Here is a 22,460-nt window from a genome sequence, read left to right on the forward strand (position 1 = left end):
GTTCCTGGGAATTTGGCGAATGTAATCTTGAGGGGCAGAGCATCTGTGGAGATCCAAATGGACCCGATCTAATGACACAGATCCTTAAAATCTTCAGAATCTTCCCAACGTGGGAACGGTGGACGCGTGACTAGGGAGACATGATCAGAAACGTCATGCTGCGGGCTGTGCGAAGTCTCCAGAGAGGCCTAGAGGAAAAGTGAATTACCCCCTCAGGCTGAAGGAAGTAACGGGGCCTTGCTAATCCCTTGAATTTTGAGCCACGCAGTGAGACAGCAAAGGTGTGCTGCTTTGGGCCACACATCTGTAGTAATTTACTGTATCAAAAGGAAACTAACGTGGTCACCATACAACAATACTAATACAGTCTTCATCATCAATACATTTCTGTCTCTGCTTTATTGAGACAGTGTGAGAAGAAGTGAGAAAAGCTAAGGGACTCAACTGGGCCAAACTCTTTTTCCAGTGCCCCTTTGAAAGAGCAATGGAGATGACCCAACACATCTTTCTCAAGGCTTTATGTTATACTGAGGAACTACTGGCAGCTTGCAAGATAGTTGCTGGGCAGTGTTGTGTGTGTGTGTGTGTGTGTGTGGTGTGACTGTATGTATGTGTGAGTGAGTGAGTGTGAGTGTGTGTGTGTGTGTGTGGTGTGTGTGTGTGTGTGTGAGTGAGTGAGTGTGAGTGTGTGTGTGTGAGTGTGTGAGTGAGTGTGTGTGTGTGTGTGTGTGTGTGTGTGTGTGTGTGTGTGTGTGTGAGTCTTGAAGGAGGATATGGATGCTGGGAGTCTTCTCATACACTAGTGGATGCCCCCCACATCTGGGCACATATGTCAGCACTAACTGGACTAAATTTAAAAAAATTGACATGAAATTGGAAGGGGTCTTGTGGGGGGGGTATGTGCAAAGAATTGAAGGAGGAAAACGGGTGGTAGAAATGATAATATTGCATTTCATATATATATATATAATGATATATCTATTATTGTTCGGAAAAATAAAGAACAAAGATCTTTTTCTTAAAATAAAAAGCGGGGGAATGGAGTTTACAGATGATAAAATCAACCACACGTTCTTACCAAATATTTAGCTACTGTCTTTCATCTTTCTCCAGTACATACCCATTGTCATCCTGGGAGTGTTTCCTTTGATGCCCCTAACCACTGATGGTACAGAACCATATAATTTATTACTCATTGTGACCAGAACTTTGGCGATTTAAGGCGAGACCTGCTTGCTTTCTTCACGGATACTGAGACTCACTTTTCTGCAGAGCTTAGCAGCTCAGCCTGTGGGTTTCCCCTCCCATGAACACGAGCACTTTCCCCTGGCACTGACAGACGCGGTCGTCAGCCTCCGGCACGTCTGCATCAGCAGGACCTATGGTCTTGTTCAGGGGCCACTACTCCATGGAGTAAGGTTACTGACCACACTGACAATGCAACTGCCTTCCTGGTATCAAGAGTATGACAATGGCTACGCGACAGGTGTCGTGTGATCTTGGAGACAAAGGCCCCAGGGAAGGGTCATGTCCTGACTGGATGAAGAAGGACAGTGTGAGGTTTCCGCATGTTCCCAAGAATGACATGTCATTCAAAACTTAAAATTTGTTTCTTTCTAGAATTTTCATACACACACACACACACACACACACACACACACACACACACACACACACTTGTGCGCACCGCAGTACATTCTAGGTAATGGAAATTGTATTAAATAAAAATAAAAGCGTGAGTGAACAGGGACTGTGATATCAAAGCATGTCCTAGGACAGTTCATTAATCTGGGACCACTGTTGAACACTTGATTAACAGGCAATATGAAAAGGAAGCCAGGCTTCCACCATGAAAGAAAGGATCACATGTGTGCCCCCAACTACCACTGGAGCAGGAGCCATTCTCTCTGGTTTTATTAAAACAAACAAACAATGAAAATCATTTGGAGATGGCTTCCAGGGCCTTTCCACTGTCAACAAAGACATACTCCTTTAGTAGGTAGCAGGACCGAAACAAACACAAAAACACACGTTTGAGAAAACTCATGTAAGGGGTTTTTTGACAGCTTTCCTCCTTGTTGGAACTTGGAAGTAACACTCAGTGTAGATGTACACACATTTGCACTTCTAAGGATCGGGTGATGTGTCGCCAGTTGCAGTTGGTGGAATTGGAGCAGCGGTATCCCCATAGTCCTGCTTATGTGCAGAGCCCAAGGCAGGTGAAGCACTGGGGCCTCGATTTGAAAAACTGCTTATGTAGGCACTTCCTGTTTTGAAGCATAAGAAAAAGACAGCAATGCCATCTTTTTGTTCCCCCTGGCGAGTCTGTACTCTGCCCCTTGAGGCGCCACTGTGATATGATCTCAGTCACTGGCAGTGCTACTTAGCAACAGGAAGAGTTGTTCCCTCCTGGATCAAGCACTGATCTAGCAGCACGGACCCGCTCCTCACTGGACACAGCCTGTCTCTCCTTCCCCGCCTCTAGTGCTGGCTCATGGCCCTGTTAGTGCTGGACACTGCTCCCCACCTTCCGTGCCTTCCTCTCTATCGACTTCTTCATCATGTCCTGCCTTTCCTTTCCTTTGGACAAGGGGACAAGTTCTTATTTCCTTACAAATGCAGCTCAGGTCTCACCCGTTAACCAATGTTTCCCACGACCCGAGACATCCTCTAGTCACATGCATAGTTACCTTCTCACCTTTACCTCATGGGGAAAGGGCTATTGAACACTTTCAGATGTCTAACCTGTGACAGTCTATGGGTTTCTTGAGGGCAAAGACTTCCAAATTGATTTACCATTTCTCCACCCGAGACAGTCTGCGTAGCGAAACTCGAATTCACTCCACATAAAACTGGGATGGACAAACAGTGAGTTTCCCACAAACATTCACTGAGGCACACCTTGCAACCCTCTAATCTCCTGTGTCATTACCAAACATACTGACTCACTGAAAAGGAGAAATGACACACTATCTAGGAGATTAATTCTGCTAGGTTTCATCGTCTCTGTTATTTGTTCAGTTATCAAAGGAACTGAAATTGAAAACACACAAAAAAGCTGTGCAGCCCACAGACCTACCACTATGAAAATGTGCTGACGAGCCGTCGCTGGTGAGCAGGTGAGTCTCAGCAGAAAACAGCGAACACATCCTCCCTTACCAACAGCTCTTCATGGGACCCCAGGCATAGAGAGTACCCTGCCTGCTGGCTTATGGTCCACCGCAACCATGAAGCAAGACATGATGCAATCCAGAAATACCGTTTTGTGAAATAGAAATGAAAATCACCGTCAGTGAAAGTCAGAGAACCAGGGTTCCTTACATAGATGTGTCACAGAGGACCTTCTGAGAGCTGTCGCCAACGTGTTTCTGTTTTCGGGTCTATGATGTGACAGGATGAAACTTCATTAGTAGTTCTCAATTTAGTTTTTAATTCCATTATAACTAGGAATATTCCATAGTCAGTTAAAATTTGTCAGTGGGTATTGGCCTGAAGATATCTGTTTGTCTCTTTAATCTATCTGTCTATCTGTCTGTCTGTCTGTCTATCTATCTATCTATCTATCTATCTATCTATCTATCTATCAATCATATATCATATATCATATCATCTCTCTATATATGTACTTATTACGTATAGTGCATATGGGCACATAGCTTTGTCTCATGAAAACGTTTTTCCCTTGGATGATTCTTAGTCCTCATGCCTAGAACCCAAAAGTCAGGAACGTTTTTATTCCGGCACTCTTGATTTTTACATTCCTTAGGTAACAGTGTGACTGAGAAAGTACAGCAGTGAAGGTACAGATGGTAGAATTCCATAGAATATTATAGCTATGAGGAAAAGTCGCCCTATTGACAACACTTATTTGTTTAGCAAGTAGGAACAGAGACGTCCCTGAAGAAGACCAAGAGGTCTGCATCTTACCAGTCTGTGTGACCTTGGACCAGGTTTAGAGCCAGCTGGCTCAGTATTTCCCTTTTCACGCAGGCAGGATGAAGCATGAGTAGTTACTAAAGTGTTTAATGACGTGTTAGTTCATAATCAGAATTCCATAAATGGTCATCAATAATTAAGGACTGATTTTGTACTATGTGGAGAAAAATGGACAAGAAATGGCTTTGTCGTTAAAGGTCCAGATTCCATTTATGGCACAGAATTTCAGATTACTCTATCTTGACTTAGTTGTCTAGAACTTCATGTCACTTAAGTGAATACAACACTATTCCAAAGTCTTACAGTTTTCTTCTGTATTTACAGTAACCCAACAAATACTAAATATTTTAACATCTGAATGGGAATTGCAGATTTTACCTTTGGTTATCACATGAGATGGGTTCCAAGTTCAAGCTCAAGCAAGAGAAGCCAAATTACCTAAGATCTTGACATTCCGGTAGCCCTGATACTATGCTAATATAGTCACATGAATCAGGCCCGCGTATAACTTCCATGTCATATTTACTCATGGTTCTTCATTAAACTGCATGGCGAGTGCTATTAGAATCGTCCCTACTTTTCAGAGTAAGCTGCAATGGAACAACATAAAGTATGTTCAAGGTCACCGTGGCAGAGGAAACACTCAATCTTTGACCCAGATCCTGAGCTCTGGGCATTTCAAATATGGTACATAAGGAGGGACCCCACACAAGCTTCAGGAAGCTTCAGTGTTGGGCAAACCTTGTAAACAATGCCTTGCTCACTACTCTCAGGTTTCGCTGTCAGTCTCCTTCAACCTGTGTCCCATGAGCCCCACATGGCCAGGAGTGCTACAAAAACATTCCAAGTCCTCCAACCTTTGGAGGTGACAGTGGCACTTTGCCATGTCAAACTGGACCCTTGGAAGAGATTTGAATTAAATCTTGGGTTCTTTTCTATGACTTTTTAACTTCCTGCTTGTTGTCTACATGGCCCTCTATATCTGTCGTTTTCACTGTGTACTAATTTATGTACTCTCTTTTCCCACTTACTGGAATGTGAGCCTTGTAGCAGAAGGATTTTGTCTGCTTTATTCTTTGCTGTTGTAGCAATGTCAAATGATGTGTGAGGGTATACATAAGGTGCTCAGTAAGTACTGATGGGTGAAAATTAAACTACTTCCGCATAGGGAAGACCTTAGTGGGTTCATGCACGACCACTGCTAAATCTGTTTTCTCATCTCACTTAATGATATTTTCTTCCTAAGACAGAAGCTTAGCCATAAACCTTAATCTGTCCCTTCCCACCCAGATGTCCTCCATAGCCCTGCAAAGTTATTAAATCTCAACTGCTTTGGTTCAAGCTCTTGTCTTCTTTAGATTAGTGCATATGACTCACAGTCCAATCCCCAAGCTTCCACAGAGTCAAAAGCTTTCCCCACAACAGGATCTAGAATTATCTCTAATTAATATCTTGGCTATGGGCCTGGAGAGATGGCTCGATGGTTAAGAGCACTGGCTGCTTTTTAGAGGACCAGGGTTCAATTTATGGCATGGCAGCTTACAACTATTTTTAAGTGTCCAGTTCTAGGGCATCTGGCACTATTACATCTATTCACAATTAAAAAAGAAAACTTCTTCGTCTTCCTTTAAGCCCTTCATGGGTGCTTTCCTGTAGCAGTAAATAGAAGTGACAAGCAAGGCCTCTGGATCTAGACACTGGTCATTCCTCATTTCTCTATTCAATGTACCTTTCCCTATTCATACTGTACCCTTTATAATTCCCCGTTGTTCCTCTCACTGTGTTCCTATTGGATTGTTGGAAATGGGTTACCTGGAACATTCAATTACTATTTAGTTCTGACCTCATTTACACCAGCTAACACTTCCCTGTGGTTTCAATCCAAGCAAACAGTTTTTCTTTCCATAGTATTGCAAAGCTCCAGTAATATATTCATCATGCTAGGAATTTCAGCCCTCAACTTTTACACTAATGCTTAGTGAAAATGCTTGGCACATAGTAGGTCTACAATAAGCAATCAATGATTAAACACATGGACAAAGAACACTTAGGTTTCCAAACTAAAAGTGAGTGCCCTTCCTTCCTACTTAAAAACACACTTACAGATACAACCAGATTCCAAATTCTTAGCAGAAGAGTCTAGAATTTTCCTAGTCTTACCTATACACATCCTGTGGTCTGTGTAGGGTTTCTCCTTCAAAAAGACTTTTGTGTTGAGGCCATTTCTTTCATGGGCATCTTCTCAGGTAATTTCCATAGGAAAGTCCACCTTGAGCCCAGTGTATCGGTGGGAATGCAGGAAATTTGGATGGCCTCTGGCAGTGCATGCCTGGTACTTCCTAGAAATGCCAGGATCCAGAAGCAACAATATCTCCATGGCATCTGTCACCAGGGATGCAGAGAATCCAGGAGAGTAGGATGTAGGGTAAACTATTCCCAGAATTGCTTTAGAGGCATAAGCAAAGTTTTCTTTAGAAGCAGGGTGTCACAACAGCTGCCTGAAGACACCACACATCCAAAATTAGGAGTGGGAACCAAGTTGAATAATCAGTTAATCAGTGTCTGGCTTCCTGAACCACCTTAATGAAACAAAATGCCAAAATTCACAGATACATTGACACTCCTGCTGATGTCCTAAAATAGCATCAACTTCCGACCGAGCGAGCCAATTGCTAGCTATTGCATTGAACTCCTTTGTCTAAGGACATGTCAACAGGGTAACCTTATCTTCAAGATGAAGTCTAGTCCCTTGCTTCCTCTCTTCTTTCCAGGTTGCCTGTGAACTGGACTAGCTTCTTAAAGGCTCCCTAGCTTAGAAGATTATCATTGAGATGGACTGCCAAAAATGAAAAGTAATTATGCCCATTTGTGAAAGAGGGTAGCCTGGACTGAGACAGTGTGTGGAGTTTCTCAGCTGAAACATGAATAGCCTGAGATGAGAAAGAGAAAGGGAATGCAGATCTCAGGAACATTCACTGACTTGGAACAGTTGTTTGGTGTTGATGCAGCCCAGCTGGGCAGTGTTGTAGATGCTCTAACTCTTTGCCTCTGCTGACATTTGGCACAGGGCAAAGAGACTGATGGCAAGTCTAGATTCCCATCTATGGCCTTGGTCAGTGGTGGGATCATCCAACCAGAGGAAATAAAAGTGTGTTGAGAAACATCCTCCAGAAGAAACAAAGGGAGACACAGGTTAGGATGTTAGCACAGATTGTTGTGGTTTACCATGACTTGTATCTCTTCTGCCAGCTGTGGTCATAGATTCAGTATATGTAGGGGTCAAAAGACAGGCTGTGGGCTCAAATAGCAACTATAATCTATAGACCTTAGGAAACATCTTTAATGTCTCCATTTTATCATCTGTAAAAGAAAAACATCTGTTTCAAATGGTCACAGTAAAGATACATGGACAACACAAATTAAAGTTTGCCAAATACATTAAGTGCTTACTCTTGGCTAGTCACATTTTGACCAGAATAAATACATTTTTAGAACAGAACTATTCTAGGGAATGTCTACTGAGAGCAAAAGTCCTAATGGAGTGAGCCAGGGACTTCTACAAAACAGTTCTAGGCCTCACTTTGCTCTTTGAAGAAGACAGAAAGAGCAGCATAAGGATTTGTAGTCTTTCCTGGGGAATCTTACAATGCAGTAGGTAGACCAACAGGCATATAAAACAGACACACAGACACACAGACACACATACACACACACACACACACACACACACACAATCTGGGTCAGAGACTCTAGAAGAATAAAGTCTCTATTTTACTTTGAATAATTCCCCAAATAAATCCAAGAAAGCTATGACTTAGGAAGGATCTTCTGATGGCCTATCCTCTATATGGACCACCTGGCAGGCTAATATGGGGACCATACACTAAGTACATAGCCAACTTTTTGTCCCTTTATTGCTCACTTGAGATTACGGGTGGATTTCTGAATGGTCTTGGCAACGTTTGCTGATGAGAATAGAACCCTGTGATTGGCATGCAAGGACACAGAGATCCTTTAATCAGTGTATTAACAAAGGAAAAACTTAACTAGGTTTTTGTCCTACCTGCAATTCTCAGCTTGGTAGAAATGTACTCTCTGTTCTGTTGAAAAACAGGCTGTCTGGATTATGCTGACACAGCCAGCAAGGCGGCATGTTACTGCATTTGCTTTATTTTTTGTCTTTACATCTTAGATAAGAAAGAAGGTTATGATTCATCCTGCACCATCTGAGTCAAAATCCATTTTGTCTTTCTGTTCAATTAGTTTTCCACATTCCACATTAAAAAGCAAGAGTAGTTTGCTCAGCAAATGAGAACACTGGTGTATCTTGGGTTGTTGCTTTCTCACACAGAATGACTAAAACCCACGTCTTAGATCCTCTAATGATATTCCAATAACAAGATAACACCATACAAAATCACAAAGCATTAATTCATGAAAATAGCAGAGATTATCATATGCTAATCACAAATGGCATAAATAAAACCGGATGTAGCCCGGGGAGGCAATGCAAACATCTCTACATTTTTTTGAGGGTTCTACTAATGGTTTAGAACACATTTACAAGTTTACTTATTCAATATGATTCTGGCAATAGGTATGTAGGGCAGATTAGAAGTAATGATCTCCTCTGAGATAAATAAAACAAGAGAGGCTGGGGAACGTTAGGAAACCCTGTGATGGAGGCGTTGCCCTGGGTCTTTCACTCTTTCTCTCTCTGCTTTAGCTCTAGCTTACACTGGGGACTGAGCTCAGAGCCTCGTGTATCCTACCATTAGCTACACCTGCAGGAGGAGTTACGTCTGTGCCTTAGTTTTCTTGCAAAGCAATCTGGAGACTGTGCACATGTTCTCAGTTAACATGTGTGACAACGTTCCAAGAACAGCACAGAAAGTCAAATGGCAACAATGCAACAGAGAAGCAAGCACAGACTGACTCTTGCCTTTCTTGCCTCCAACCCAAGGGCTCATTCCTCTGTACCATCCATCAAATGATGACTTGTTCTTTTTTATGACAGTGCTGTATCATCTACATTAAATGCCAATGTCACATTGATGGTCAGCAATATTAGTGTCTCTTATTTATGCCAAGTACCATTAGTAACACTGACCCCAGAAGCCCTTAAGCAGAGTAAGTACATGGCATCAATGCTGTGCTTTGTCATAGTCTACAATCCTATTTTAATCTGATTACTTGGCACTTGATTATCAATGCAGTGAATTTCCTCATAAACCCCAGGGAAACAAACACTGTTGTAACTTTATAGAGGATGGCCACTTTCTAGTCCATCGACATTTCAGAAGTATACAGCAAAAGTATGAAGAGTGTGAGAAGAAAAGGAATCGTGAAGCTCTAAACAAGTCAACGGCATTGCGGATAAAACCAGTAGAGAAGAAACTGGCTTAACAAGTTGTCACGGATCATCCCCTGGACAGCAGGACAGTCTGAAGCTCTGTAAGATCAGAGCACTGAATGACAGGGCCACTACCCATTCACTGCCTCGAATAAAAAAATAGGAGTTTTTTTTAACTTATATCAAACTTTATTTAACATTTCTGAGTTGGAGAAACAAATGAGAACTGAGGTCAGAACTTTAGAGTACTGAAGTAAACCTCAAAAAGTTTAAGATATCATGGCTAATATTAGCCAGTGTTTCTGACAGTACTGGGAGAAGGCCAATTATTAATTATGGATATTATAATGGATATGAATAACAAAGTAGATTAAAAATTTAATGTAAATAAAAACACATGGCAAATAATATAATGTTTAGCTTATACACAGGACAAAAATTATGAACATCCCCTCTATATTATGAAAAGTGGGAAGTTCACAGGCTCTACGTATCTAAGCTCCAGTCTAACTTCCCCAAGATCTTAAGGCTGACCAGCAGATGCTTAAAATTTGTTCCCATGATTCCTCCCTACTGCATCTTCATAGTTTCCATTAGCAAGACACTCCTGGACAATGCCTCTGTTAGCTTGTACTGAACACTAACAAGTGATTTTTATTGCTAGGTAACAGTGGGGCCAGGGGCAAGTGAAAGGTTTGACAGAGAATGGAGTGAGGTTGGAGATCAGCAGTGTGCAGCAAGAAGTAACTGTTGCAGAACTTGATACAACATGGCTGACATCAGTCGCCATTATCGAAAGAATGACACAATGACAACAACTTAGAGCTGTCTGTAGGACGTGATGTCCTATGGAGCACTGGGAACGGTATACTTGTTCTTGAAAAGTGTTCAATTTTCTTTTGGAGATTCTCCCAATACACAACACATCACCACTCCATTTTATGGTCTGGGAATAAATATCTCCTCCTGTGGACTTCTTCTGAGTTTTAGCTAGCATAAGCCATTCACTGCTGTGGCAAACTCTCATGAATTTGATGGAGAAGAGTAGATTTTCCTGAGTCAGTTGTAAACTGTTTTCTACATCAAAGCCTTTGGCATGGTAAGATTTAACAAATGCCTCTCTTCTTCGGCCACTAAGGTACCTAATTTCCATTCTCTCCGGAGGTACACAGTAGATGATTGGTGTTTAGTAGGCACTCGATAAATATTTGTGGATGAATGAACATGCTTAGTTAAAAACACAGCCATGCCTACTAAGCATAACTCTACAGATGTTCAAACAATAGCTTTGCTGGTGGCAAATTAATTGTCTTCCAACAATCCTGATGTCACCTCAAAGTCTGCAAGGAGAGTGACATCTGTGTGCTTTTAGAGACAGTCAAGGGGAAAGTTCAGGTTGTTGGGAGGAAGGGCAAATTGCAGGGCAAAGACAGCTGTGTTGTCAGTGAAGCATGGCTGTGAGGTAAGGTGAGAAAGTCCGTAATTAGCATTGTGGCCTCAGAACTCAGCTTTACCTTCATTTCAGTACAGAACCGTGTATGGCCTAGAAAGGAAGACTTTCTTATGCCACACCTAATGTGTGGGCCGCCAGTGCTTTCTCTGTCCAAAATTCAAATTTGCTTCCATGGCTTATGATCAAAGGATGTTGAATTAGAAAGTAGGAGTATCTTTACTTTCTTCACAATTCTGATAAAGTGGAGGCTGCTAAATGTAATCCCATAAGTGGGTATCTGTTGTTTGGATCAAGTCCACATAAAATGGCAGTTCTGGATGGTTGGTTCACAGCACTGGAAGAGCTACTTTAAGGATGACCTTTTTAGAACAGCTGCTGTAGACAGCTTATGTACACATGGGGACATGGTACTTCCTTCAATACGATTCCCTGCCTTCTGACCCAATTCTTTTAGGACAGGAAGAAATTACAGAGGCAAGAATCGCTTGTGGTAGCGAAAGGTTACAGAGGAAACCGCGTAAAGTAAAATATGATATAGTACTTTAAAAATCAAATCTCGACTACGTAACCTTCCCACCCCGCCTGGATTGCACAGAAGACACATGGGAAGGAGATCAAGTCCAAGGCTGCCACTCCAATTTTAAGCTCACTGAATGTAGCAACCACATCTTAACTCTACTCACACATTCTCCTGTGCCCTTATGTGGTTAAAAAGAAAGAAATGATAAAATTTGGGCTATAATCCACTGCTCTGTCGCTAAGTGCCTTGTGGCCCTGGGGGATTAATTTCATCTTCTCCCCATAGGTAGCAGGTTCTTAGGCATAGGCACCTCCCATGGCTGAGATACTTCATGGTACTTTATGATTCAAGAGTGACAAATAAATGAGTGGATGAAGACCCCTACTCTGCAGAGACTGCCAACCTATCCTTCTCATTTCTCCCTGGCCAATCCAGAAAGGATGGGCACTACCGTGAACTCAGCACTCTCCTCATTCTTCTCACACTCGTGAGAAGGACAGGCACAAAAGGAACAAGCAGGTATATGTAAAAGGAGAGACAGGGGTGATGATATTCTTTACATCTGAGAATTAAGAAGCTCGGAACGCTGTGCACATATAGGAACTAGCAAGTCCTTAATTCATTCTTTGTGAGGGCAAATGCATTCTTACCTGAGTATACCAATGGTGTATCCAGGTCTCACTTTGCAAAAACATCAAGTCCAATGTATTTCTTTACCTTTTAATGGCCCCTTGCCCCTTTCCAATACCAATTTGTATTTTTTTAAAATATTTTTAATGAAATGTGGTGTGTGTGTGTGTGTGTGTGTGTGTGTGTGTGTGTGTGTGTGTGTGTGTAAGAATATGCAAGTGCACACGTAAAAGCCAGAAGAGTATCGTAGGGGATTTCCTTTATTTCTGTTTTACTCCCATGGAGTAAAATCTTTCACTGAACTTGGAAGTTGCTATTTTTCAGTAGACTGGAGGGCAAAGTCCACAGCAATTCTCTTGTCTCTACCTTCATATACCCACCCAGCACTGGGGTCAGCACCACGGATATTGTGATCAGAATTTTCCATGGTTGGTAGGTAGTCAGACTTATGTCTATAGAGCAGGCTCTAGTACTAACCCGGCCATCTCTGTAGCTGTAATTTCTACTCTTTAATTAGAAAAAAAAATCCATCTACAGCTTCAAATCAGTCTCAGTTGTATGACCTTGGATGGATTCTTTGAGCTTTAATTTTCTAGAAAATAAAAAAAAAAAACTACCTCACAAAACTAGGACTGCATTAAAAAAAAAAAAAACTAGAAATCTTAGGTTCCAAATCAATGTTTTAAAAGCAAACTGGCTAAATTTACTAAAAATTAACATATGCTATGGAGGAAGACATAAATGACTCAGGATCATCGACTTAGTGCTGTAAGTGTGCACGGCGCAAATTCTTTACAAGAAGCTGTCACCATAAAGGAAGTACACCTAATGTATCTAACTAAAAACCACGGTACTCTCACGACCCATAGCCACCTTAAAAAGGGAAAACATAAAACCAAAAAACCAACTTTCTCTCTGATCAATACCGCCTTTTTTTCTAAACCACCCATTTTCTACTTTTTCTCTGATGCTGCGGTTTTGGGTTTTTACTTAATTAGGTTATTTGTGTGTGAAAACAAGATCTCCAAGGCCTGAGGTTCCAGATTTTCTAAAGGAGGCTGCCCGCCTGGAGTCAGTCCCCTGCCTGTCATCAACAGGGACACTCAGGAAACAGTTTTCTTGTCACACAACAATAAAGACAATCAAGTTCAAATCGCCCGGCACCTTAGTTAAGACCCGCTAAGCAATTTCCAAAGCAATCACACGGTTCTTTGGACAGATCTGAAAGCTCAAACACAGCGTGCTAACTGATCGAGCTGCACCGTGACCAACTCAGCCACGTGCTAAGAGAGCACAACGGAGTGGAAAGAAGAGACGCTGGAGTCGGGTTTGAGCCAGGGCCACTCTGCCTCTTGCCAGCTCTCTGGCCGATGAGGACAGCATAGTGTCCACAGCAGGGAGGCCCATGATCAACTGGTTCCTATGCTTCTTCATCTACAGAGGAAAGTGAACATCCTGACCCCTTATCCAGTCTGCTGTCTAGCTCAGATGATGCAAGAGGCGTGCAAGTGTTTTAAAACTGCCAGAAAAACTCTGACTCATATTGCTATCTCTATCCTATATCTATATATCTCCCTGAGATGGTTTCTCTGGGCAGCCTTGGCTGTCCTGGAACTCACTCTGCAGACCAGGCTGGCTTTGAACTCAAAGATCCACCTGCCTCTGCCTCCCAAGTGCTGGGATTAAACGTGTGAGATGTCACACCTGGCCTCATTTAGTCACCTTAACACAGGATTAAATGGAATAGGCCCATTTTGAAGGGGCAGTTGAGGGTGATTTTTAGATAACTAGGTCACACAATGTCAGAGGTGGACACTGGAGGGACGATGCAATCATCTATCAGCATATGTGTGTATCACTGGCTTCCACATCAAAGAGCTGGTCTTTCACCTGTATTTCTCAGAGATTTTGTTCTCAGGGATTTCGTTTTGTCTGTTCAAAAAGTTAATTCTCCATACTGAATGGGAATTTACCAAGTCACCCCATGGCTCTGTATTAGCCAAGTCCATTTCACAGGTGACTCCCTTTCAGTAAATGTCAGGAAGGGCTCCAGGGCTTCTTTCCTTCAACGTGTCAAATGCACCTAAATCATATTTTCTAGCTTCCCAAACTGCACAGTCAACATTTTTGGCTTTGGTCAGTTAGTTATTGAGAGCTCCAATGAGCGTAGGGGGCAACTGGACCTTCGTCCTAGAGCTGTTCTGCTTCATGAACACCCCTGGACCTCCAGTGTCATCTACTGGGAAGATGTTTAGCACTAAGTGTGGTGAGTAGACGACACCACTTCAGGAACGGCAGTACGTTAGCTTTCCTGACTTCTTCCACAGGGGTTTAACACAATGTCTTCACTGCCTCATGCCTTCCACTTTTGTCCAAGCCTCTTCTGGAAGGAAAATAAAGCCTAATTCCACCCAAAGTCGTTTCCATGCAAAGAATTTTCAATAGCTTCCACTAACAATCCTTAGAGTTAAGTACAAGACTCTCTTAGGTAAGACTTTATCGTGTATTGCTCTGAAGGCTTAAGGATTCTTCAAATAGCCCAGGAAACAATTCTGAAATCAACACACTTAAGGTTTTATTTTTTTTTTTTGGAATAAGACAACAGCACAGAAACAATGCCAAGATAATTATATTACATGCTTAAAATATGCTGACATATTTTCAATCACTCTCAGATACAGTACCACATTCACGGTTAGAGAGTCTGCTTTCCAACAGTTTTGTGTTTAGTCCTAGGAAGAGCTCAGTCAGAAAACTTTCATTTGGAATTATGCTATGGTCACACACACACACACACACACACACACACACACACACGGGTACATGACAATTACAATTAAGTTTCCTTTTAAGTGGATGAAAACAAAAGCCTGGGAGGAAAGGCAACACAGAAGCCTCACATAACCTCAAGGAGCCATTCAAAGATGATCTACAGCTCAACCTTTCCTTTACATTTTCCTAGAACAGGGTAAACACAGAGTTGCATAGAAGTTATGCTAGCTGCTCAGTTCTGACATTTGATACCTGAATTTTTTTTTTCTTTTGGTCCGGAGCTGAACACCCTCATCCACTCCCTTACCCTCCCCTCCCCAGGACATCCCCCTGCCCTGGGGGGTCCAACCTTGGCAGGACCAAGGGCTTCCCCTACCACTGGTGTCCCAACAAGGCTATTCTCTGCTACATATGCAGTTGGAGCCCAGGGTCAGTCCATGTATAGTCTTTGGGTAGAGTCCCCGGAAGCTCTGGTTGGTTGGCATTGTTGTTCATATGGGATCTCAAGCCCCTTCAGCTCTTTCAGTCCTTTCTCTGATCCCCCCCCCAAGGGGGTCCTGTTCTCAGTTTAGTGATTTGCTGCTAGCATTGACCTCTGTATTGGGCATGCTCTGGATGTGCTCTCAGGAGAGATCTATATCCAGTCCCTTTCAGCGTGCACTTTTTAGCTTCATCAATCTTATCTAATTTTGGTGGCTGTATAGATATATATGGGTCACATGTGGGGCAGGCTCTGAACGGCCATTCCTTCAGTCTCTGCTCTAAACTTTGCCTCCATATCTCCTCCTATGGATATCCCCTTTTAAGAAGGAGTGGGAGCATCCGCATTTTGGTTATCCTCCTCCTTGAGCTTCCTCTGGTCTGTGGATTGCATCTTGGGTAATTCAAGCTTTTGGGCTAATAGCCACTTATCAGTGAGTCCATACCAAGTGTGCTTTTCTGTGATTGGGTTACCTCACTCAGGATGATATTTTCTAGTTCATCCCATTTGCCCACGAATTTCATGAAGTCATTGTTTTTTGATAGGTGAGTAGTACTAATAATATGATTAAATGAATTTTCTCCAAATTCTTTCTGCTTTCTCTCTCCTCCTTCTGAGTCCAAAGTAAGAGAGGACCTTATCTTCCTTTGCTGGCCACACCCTGATACAAACAGTGCTATTTCATCTTCCTTCTCCATCTTCAGGTGGGCCTATGGACCTCTCTCCTCCCGCTCACACAGCACCACCCTATGGAGCTCTCTCCTCCCGCTCACACAGCACCACCCTATGGAGCTCTCTCCTCCTGCTCACACAGCACCACCCTATGGAGCTCTCTCCTCCCGCTCACACAGCACCACCCTATGGACCTCTCTCCTCCCTCACACAGCACCACCCTATGGAGCTCTCTTCTCCCTCACACAGCACCACCCTATGGAGCTCTCTCCTCCCGCTCACACAGCACCACCCTATGGACCTCTCTTCTCCCTCACACAGCACCACCCTATGGACCTCTCTTCTCCCTCACACAGCACCACCCTATGGACCTCTCTTCTCCCTCACACAGCACCACCCTATGGACCTCTCTTCTCCCTCACACAGTACCACCCTATGGACCGCTCTTCTCCCGCTCACACCACACCACCCTGTTGACATCTGTACTGAGATCCTCGGGCTTCTCCCATCTGTAGGCATCATGGCCCAGCTTCTCTGCAGCCGGGATGGTGATGGGATGCACTTAAAGAGTGGGATGCTGCTGAAGGCAGGTCTACACCAAGAACTTCTGCTCCTGACTTGACACTGCTAAGCAGAGTTAGCGATGCCATTCAAACTGTGCTCTGCAGCTCTGCTCAGTAGCCTTCTCCATGCCACTCATTGGAGCAGGCAAAGCCCAAAAGCTTCAGCCAGGGTGCAGAAACCTTTCAGAGACCTGAGCCAATAAACTCCTCCCACCTGTTGCCCAATATTTTCCACTTCCGCATGGGGGCTTCAGTTCCACTGTTTTCCCCACTTCAAATCAAATGTTTCCCCATCAGAAAATGCTGCACTTCTCTACTATCTTCCTATTTCCAAATGAATTGAACTAAGATTAAAGACTCCTTCAAGTTTAATCACTATAGAAAACCTTTCTACTGCTGCTTCTAGATCTTCCTTTCCTGAAATTTCTCAGAACGTTGTCTGAATGTGGGTGAAGCCATGCATCACTTGGTGTTCTTGTTGGAATAACACACTATAATTTTTCACAGTCCCCTCTGGGACATACATACTTTCAAAGGTGTAACCCACGCCTGGGGCAAATGCCACCAGATTAGCTTGCACAGAGCCATTTCCAGGTTTTCCACTTAAAGTACATTATCTTTCAGCAATCCTGACTCCACTTACATTTATTTTATAGTTAGAAGAGAATCCTCATCCTTCATTGCCTACCTCTCCAAAGGCAACCTCCCTGATAAACCCTTCCCTAAGTTTTTGCTCTAACTCCTTCCATTCCCATGCATGGTTTTCAGCAGTACAGGCTTGGCACACAGCCTTAAATCTGAGTCTAAAGCTTATTATTTGTTGATATTGAGCAAAAAATCACTCGGCATTCCTGGGCTTTAATTCTCTAATGGGAACATGATAGTAACATCTACTTCAAGGGATTACATTCTTCCGTAAGATGAAATAAATTAATCTTGAAGTTCATAAAATAGTACTACCATATCATAAGCAGCCAGTAAAACCACACCCTTCCCTACTCCTCTCAGTTAGCAGCCTCCACTTGGCAATGGTTACTTTGACGGCTGGCAATGAACCTTTTATTCTGACTAAAAGTTAAATTTAAATCAAGTGTTATTGATAGATTTTTAATAGGGATATCTTATTTTCTTAAATAAGCTGCGAGTCTCTGGAGCTTTGGTGAACTCTGATTACTGAGCACGTTCTACATGCCAAGAACTTGGCTGAGTGCTTTCTATAAATATTTCATGCGCTACTCACAATCACAGTAGAAAATAGCTATTGTTTCAACACTGGAGAAGAAACAGCACCAACAGAGGCTCCGGGAACACTCCGCTCCAGTTTTAGAGGCTCCTCTGTTGTAAAGCTAAGGTAGTTCTAAGGGCTCCATTGTTACAGCCGATACAGTTGCTCAGTTCATTACTGCCGATATCTGAAGCCCATATGCTCAGAACTCAGCTTTATACTTTCAATATCCTTTAATTACAGACACCTTATTTTTCATCGTTAACTGTTTTGGGGTTTATCTTGGATTCTAATACATACCCTCCTCCTATTACAATGAAGAGAGCACAATAAACTTTTACTGTACTCCGTTATAAGCTCTGGTTTCTGTCTTACTACTTTCCATGCATTTGTGCCCGTTCTCATAATCTTTATGTTAAGCCATACCATTTTCTTTCTTTGGGATAATGATGTTTCTACAGTGAAATTTCTAGTGTTGAAAGAAGGTTAGGGAACATTGGTTCCACATCTTTGAATCACCAGGGTGGGGAACTGGGCTCAGGCAATGCAGGGAACTGCTAGCAATACTGAGCCAATGAGGGTTCAGAAGGGACCAGAATCAGATTTATGTTTTAAAAAATACTTTTTAGATATTTACGTGCTTATTTAATCATGGTGCAGAGGTGCAGGGAGTGGGCATGAAGACTTGTGAGCCACAGTATGCTTGTGGAGGTCAGAGGACACCTCAGAGCAGTCTGTCCCACTTCCCTGTGTGGGTTCTGGGGAGTAAATAGTCACTCACTGTCTTGGTGGCATGTACACTTAACCTGTTGTCATCTTGACTGGTGTCAGTCTGTCAGACATAAAGACAGGCTTGTTCCAAGGTCAGGAAGGTAAGGCTGGCTCTAATCGTTCCAACACTCATGGACCAGCTGACCTAATGGATAGAAGTCAACTGTTCTTTGTGTGTTCCTATAAGTATAAGCGGGGGTCAGGCTGCTCAGGACCATGCATAGATCTAGCAGGTCAGCTCAGCCCTGCTTCTGGCTGAGCAGGCTAGAGACTGACACTGCTGTGCCTGACCCAACCTCAACTGAGCAATGTCCCTGAAACCATTGTCTCCCATCTGATTGGCCTGTGTGCCAATGTGGCCAATTTATCTATGAGTAATTTTCCTGACTGCTAATTGATGAAGGAGAGCCTAGCCCACTGTTGGTGGTAAGATCTCTAGGCAAGTGTTATCTCTTGGGTTATATAAGGAAGTGGCTGGACGTCTTGGATCAAGCTAATAAGCAGCATTCCTCCATGTTTTCTGCTTCAAGATCCTGGCCTTGAGTTTTTGCCCTGGCCTCCGTCAATGATGGACTACCCTCCAAAGTGAAATAAGCCATTCTCTCCCCAAGTTGTTTGTGGTCATGGCCTTAATCACAGTAACAGACAAACAAAGTAGAACACCAGCTGAGCCATCTCCCTGGCTCCGGATTCAGAGTTCTTTAATCCCCATTTCATATTGTTTTAGCTAAATTACACTGACATCTGTGTAGGGACCTGTTTACTTTTCAAATCTCACTAACCCCTACTCCATCCACTAACCCCCTATCCATCCACTAACCCCTACTCCATCCACTAACCCCTACTCCATCCACTAACCCCTACTCCATCTACTAATCCCTACTCCATCCACTAACCCCTACTCCATCCACTAACCCCTACTCCATCCACTAACCCCCTATCCATCCACTAACCCCTACTCCATCCACTAACCCCTACTCCATCCACTAACCCCTACTCCATCCACTAACCCCTACTCCATCCACTAACCCCTACTCCATCCACTAACCCCTACTCCATCCACTAACCCCTACTCCATCTACTAATCCCTACTCCATCCACTAACCCCTACTCCAACCACTAACCCCTACTCCATCCACTAACCCCCTATCCATCCACTAACCCCTACTCCATCCACTAACCCCTACTCCATCCACTAACCCCTACTCCATCCATTAACCCCTACTCCATCCACTAACCCCCTATCCATCCACTAACTCCTACTCCATCCACTAACCCCTACTCCATCCACTAACCCCTACTCCATCCACTAACACCCTATCCATCCACTAACCCCTACTCCATCTACTAATCCCTACTCCATCCACTAACCCCTACTCCATCCACTAACCCCTACTCCATCCACTAACCCCTACTCCATCCACTAACCCCTACTCCATCCACTAACCCCTACTCCATCCACTAACCCCTACTCCATCCACTAACCCCTACTCCATCCACTAACCCCCTATCCATCCACTAACCCCTACTCCATCCACTAACCCCTACTCCATCTACTAACCCCTACTCCATCCACTAACCCCTACTCCATCCACTAACCCCTACTCCATCCACTAACCCCTACTCCATCCACTAACCCCCTATCCATCCACTAACCCCTACTCCATCCACTAACCCCTACTCCATCTACTAACCCCTACTCCATCCACTAACCCCTACTCCATCTACTAATCCCTACTCCATCCACTAACCCCTACTCCATCCACTAACCCCCTATCCATCCACTAACCCCTACTCCATCCACTAACCCCTACTCCATCCACTAACCCCTACTCCATCCACTAACCCCCTATCCATCCACTAACCCCTACTCCATCCACTAACCCCTACTCCATCCACTAACCCCTACTCCATCCACTAACCCCTACTCCATCCACTAACCCCCTATCCATCCACTAACCCCTACTCCATCCACTAACCCCTACTCCATCCACTAACCCCTACTCCATCCACTAACCCCTACTCCATCCACTAACCCCCTATCCATCCACTAACTCCTACTCCATCCCCTAACCTCTACTCCATCCACTAACCCCTACTCCATCCACTAACCCCTACTCCATCCACTAACCCCTACTCCATCTACTAACCCCTACTCCATCCACTAACCCCTACTCCATCCACTAACCCCTACTCCAACCACTAACCCCTACTCCATCCACTAACCCCTACTCCATCCACTAACCCCCTATCCATCCACTAACCCCTACTCCATCCACTAACCCCTACTCCATCCACTAACCCCTACTCCATCCACTAACCCCTACTCCATCCACTAACCCCTACTCCATCCACTAACCCCTACTCCATCCACTAACCCCTACTCCATCCACTAACCCCTACTCCATCCACTAACCCCTACTCCATCTACTAATCCCTACTCCATCCACTAACCCCTACTCCAACCACTAACCCCTACTCCATCCACTAACCCCTACTCCATCCACTAACCCCCTATCCATCCACTAACCCCTACTCCATCCACTAACCCCTACTCCATCCACTAACCCCTACTCCATCTACTAATCCCTACTCCATCCACTAACCCCTACTCCATCCACTAACTCCTACTCCATCCACTAACCCCTACTCCATCCACTAACCCCTACTCCATCCACTAACACCCTATCCATCCACTAACTCCTACTCCAACCACTAACCCCCTATCCATCCACTAACCCCCTATCCATCCACTAACCCCTACTCCATCCACTAATCCCTACTCCATCTACTAATCCCTACTCCATCCACTAACCCCCTATCCATCCACTAACCCCCTATCCATCCACTAACCCCTACTCCATCCACTAACCCCTACTCCATCCACTAACCCCTACTCCATCCACTAACCCCCTATCCATCCACTAACTCCTACTCCAACCACTAACCCCTACTCCATCCACTAACCCCTACTCCATCCACTAATCCCTACTCCATCTACTAATCCCTACTCCATCCACTAACCCCCTATCCATCCACTAACCCCCTATCCATCCACTAACCCCTACTCCATCCACTAACCCCTACTCCATCCACTAACCCCTACTCCATCCACTAACCCCTACTCCAACCACTAACCCCTACTCCATCCACTAACCCCTACTCCATCCACTAACCCCTACTCCATCCACTAACCCCTACTCCATCCACTAACCCCTACTCCATCCACTAACCCCTACTCCATCCACTAACCCCTACTCCAACCACTAACCCCTACTCCATCCACTAACCCCTACTCCATCTACTAATCCCTACTCCATCCACTAACCCCTACTCCATCCACTAATTCCTACTCCATCTACTAATCCCTACTCCATCCACTAACCCCTACTCCATCCACTAACCCCTACTCCATCCACTAACCCCTACTCCATCCACTAATTCCTACTCCATCCACTAATTCCTACTCCATCCACTAACTCCTACTCTATCCACTAACCTCTATCCACTAATTCCTACTCCATCCACTAACCCCTACTCCAACTACTAACCCCTACTCCATCCACTAACCCCTACTCCAACCACTAGCCCCTACTCCATCCACTAACCCCTACTCCATCCACTAACCCCTACTCCATCCACTAACCCCTACTCCAACCACTAACCCCTACTCCATCCACTAACCCCTACTCCATCCACTAACCCCTACTCCATCCACTAACCCCTACTCCATCCACTAACCCCTACTCCATCCACTAGCCCCTACTCCATCCACTCCACAGACCTTACTTTTCCTGTCATTACATATCCAGAACAGCAAGTTAAAGGGAAAACATAAAACAGAAAATATTTGAGGATGCAAAAGCCTGTTCTGTCTTTACCTTGGTGGAGCCTTTACTCATTACTGCAACCCACATGATGTTTCTTTACACACCCTTCAAGAACCTCCTCAGGAAGCCCTTTGTGATAAGGCTAACACAAAGCAGAGAAGGAATGTTTAGAAACTACTATACCAACCTAATGGGCAACTCAGCAGCTCGTCAGTGTGATGATAAAACTTGGTCTCCTACTTCACACGTTTTAA

At 44.0% G+C, this 22,460-nt stretch overlaps 1 protein-coding gene across 42 annotated transcripts in view; it reads right to left on the minus strand.

The window, feature by feature from the left end:
• Window positions 1–22,460, minus strand: part of Lpp (LIM domain containing preferred translocation partner in lipoma) — a 633,326-nt gene that overhangs the window by 148,332 nt on the left and 462,534 nt on the right.

Source organism: Rattus norvegicus, chromosome 11 (genome assembly GCF_021556685.1).
Source record: "Rattus norvegicus strain SHRSP/BbbUtx chromosome 11, alternate assembly SHRSP_T2T, whole genome shotgun sequence".
Lineage (NCBI taxonomy): Eukaryota > Metazoa > Chordata > Mammalia > Rodentia > Muridae > Rattus > Rattus norvegicus.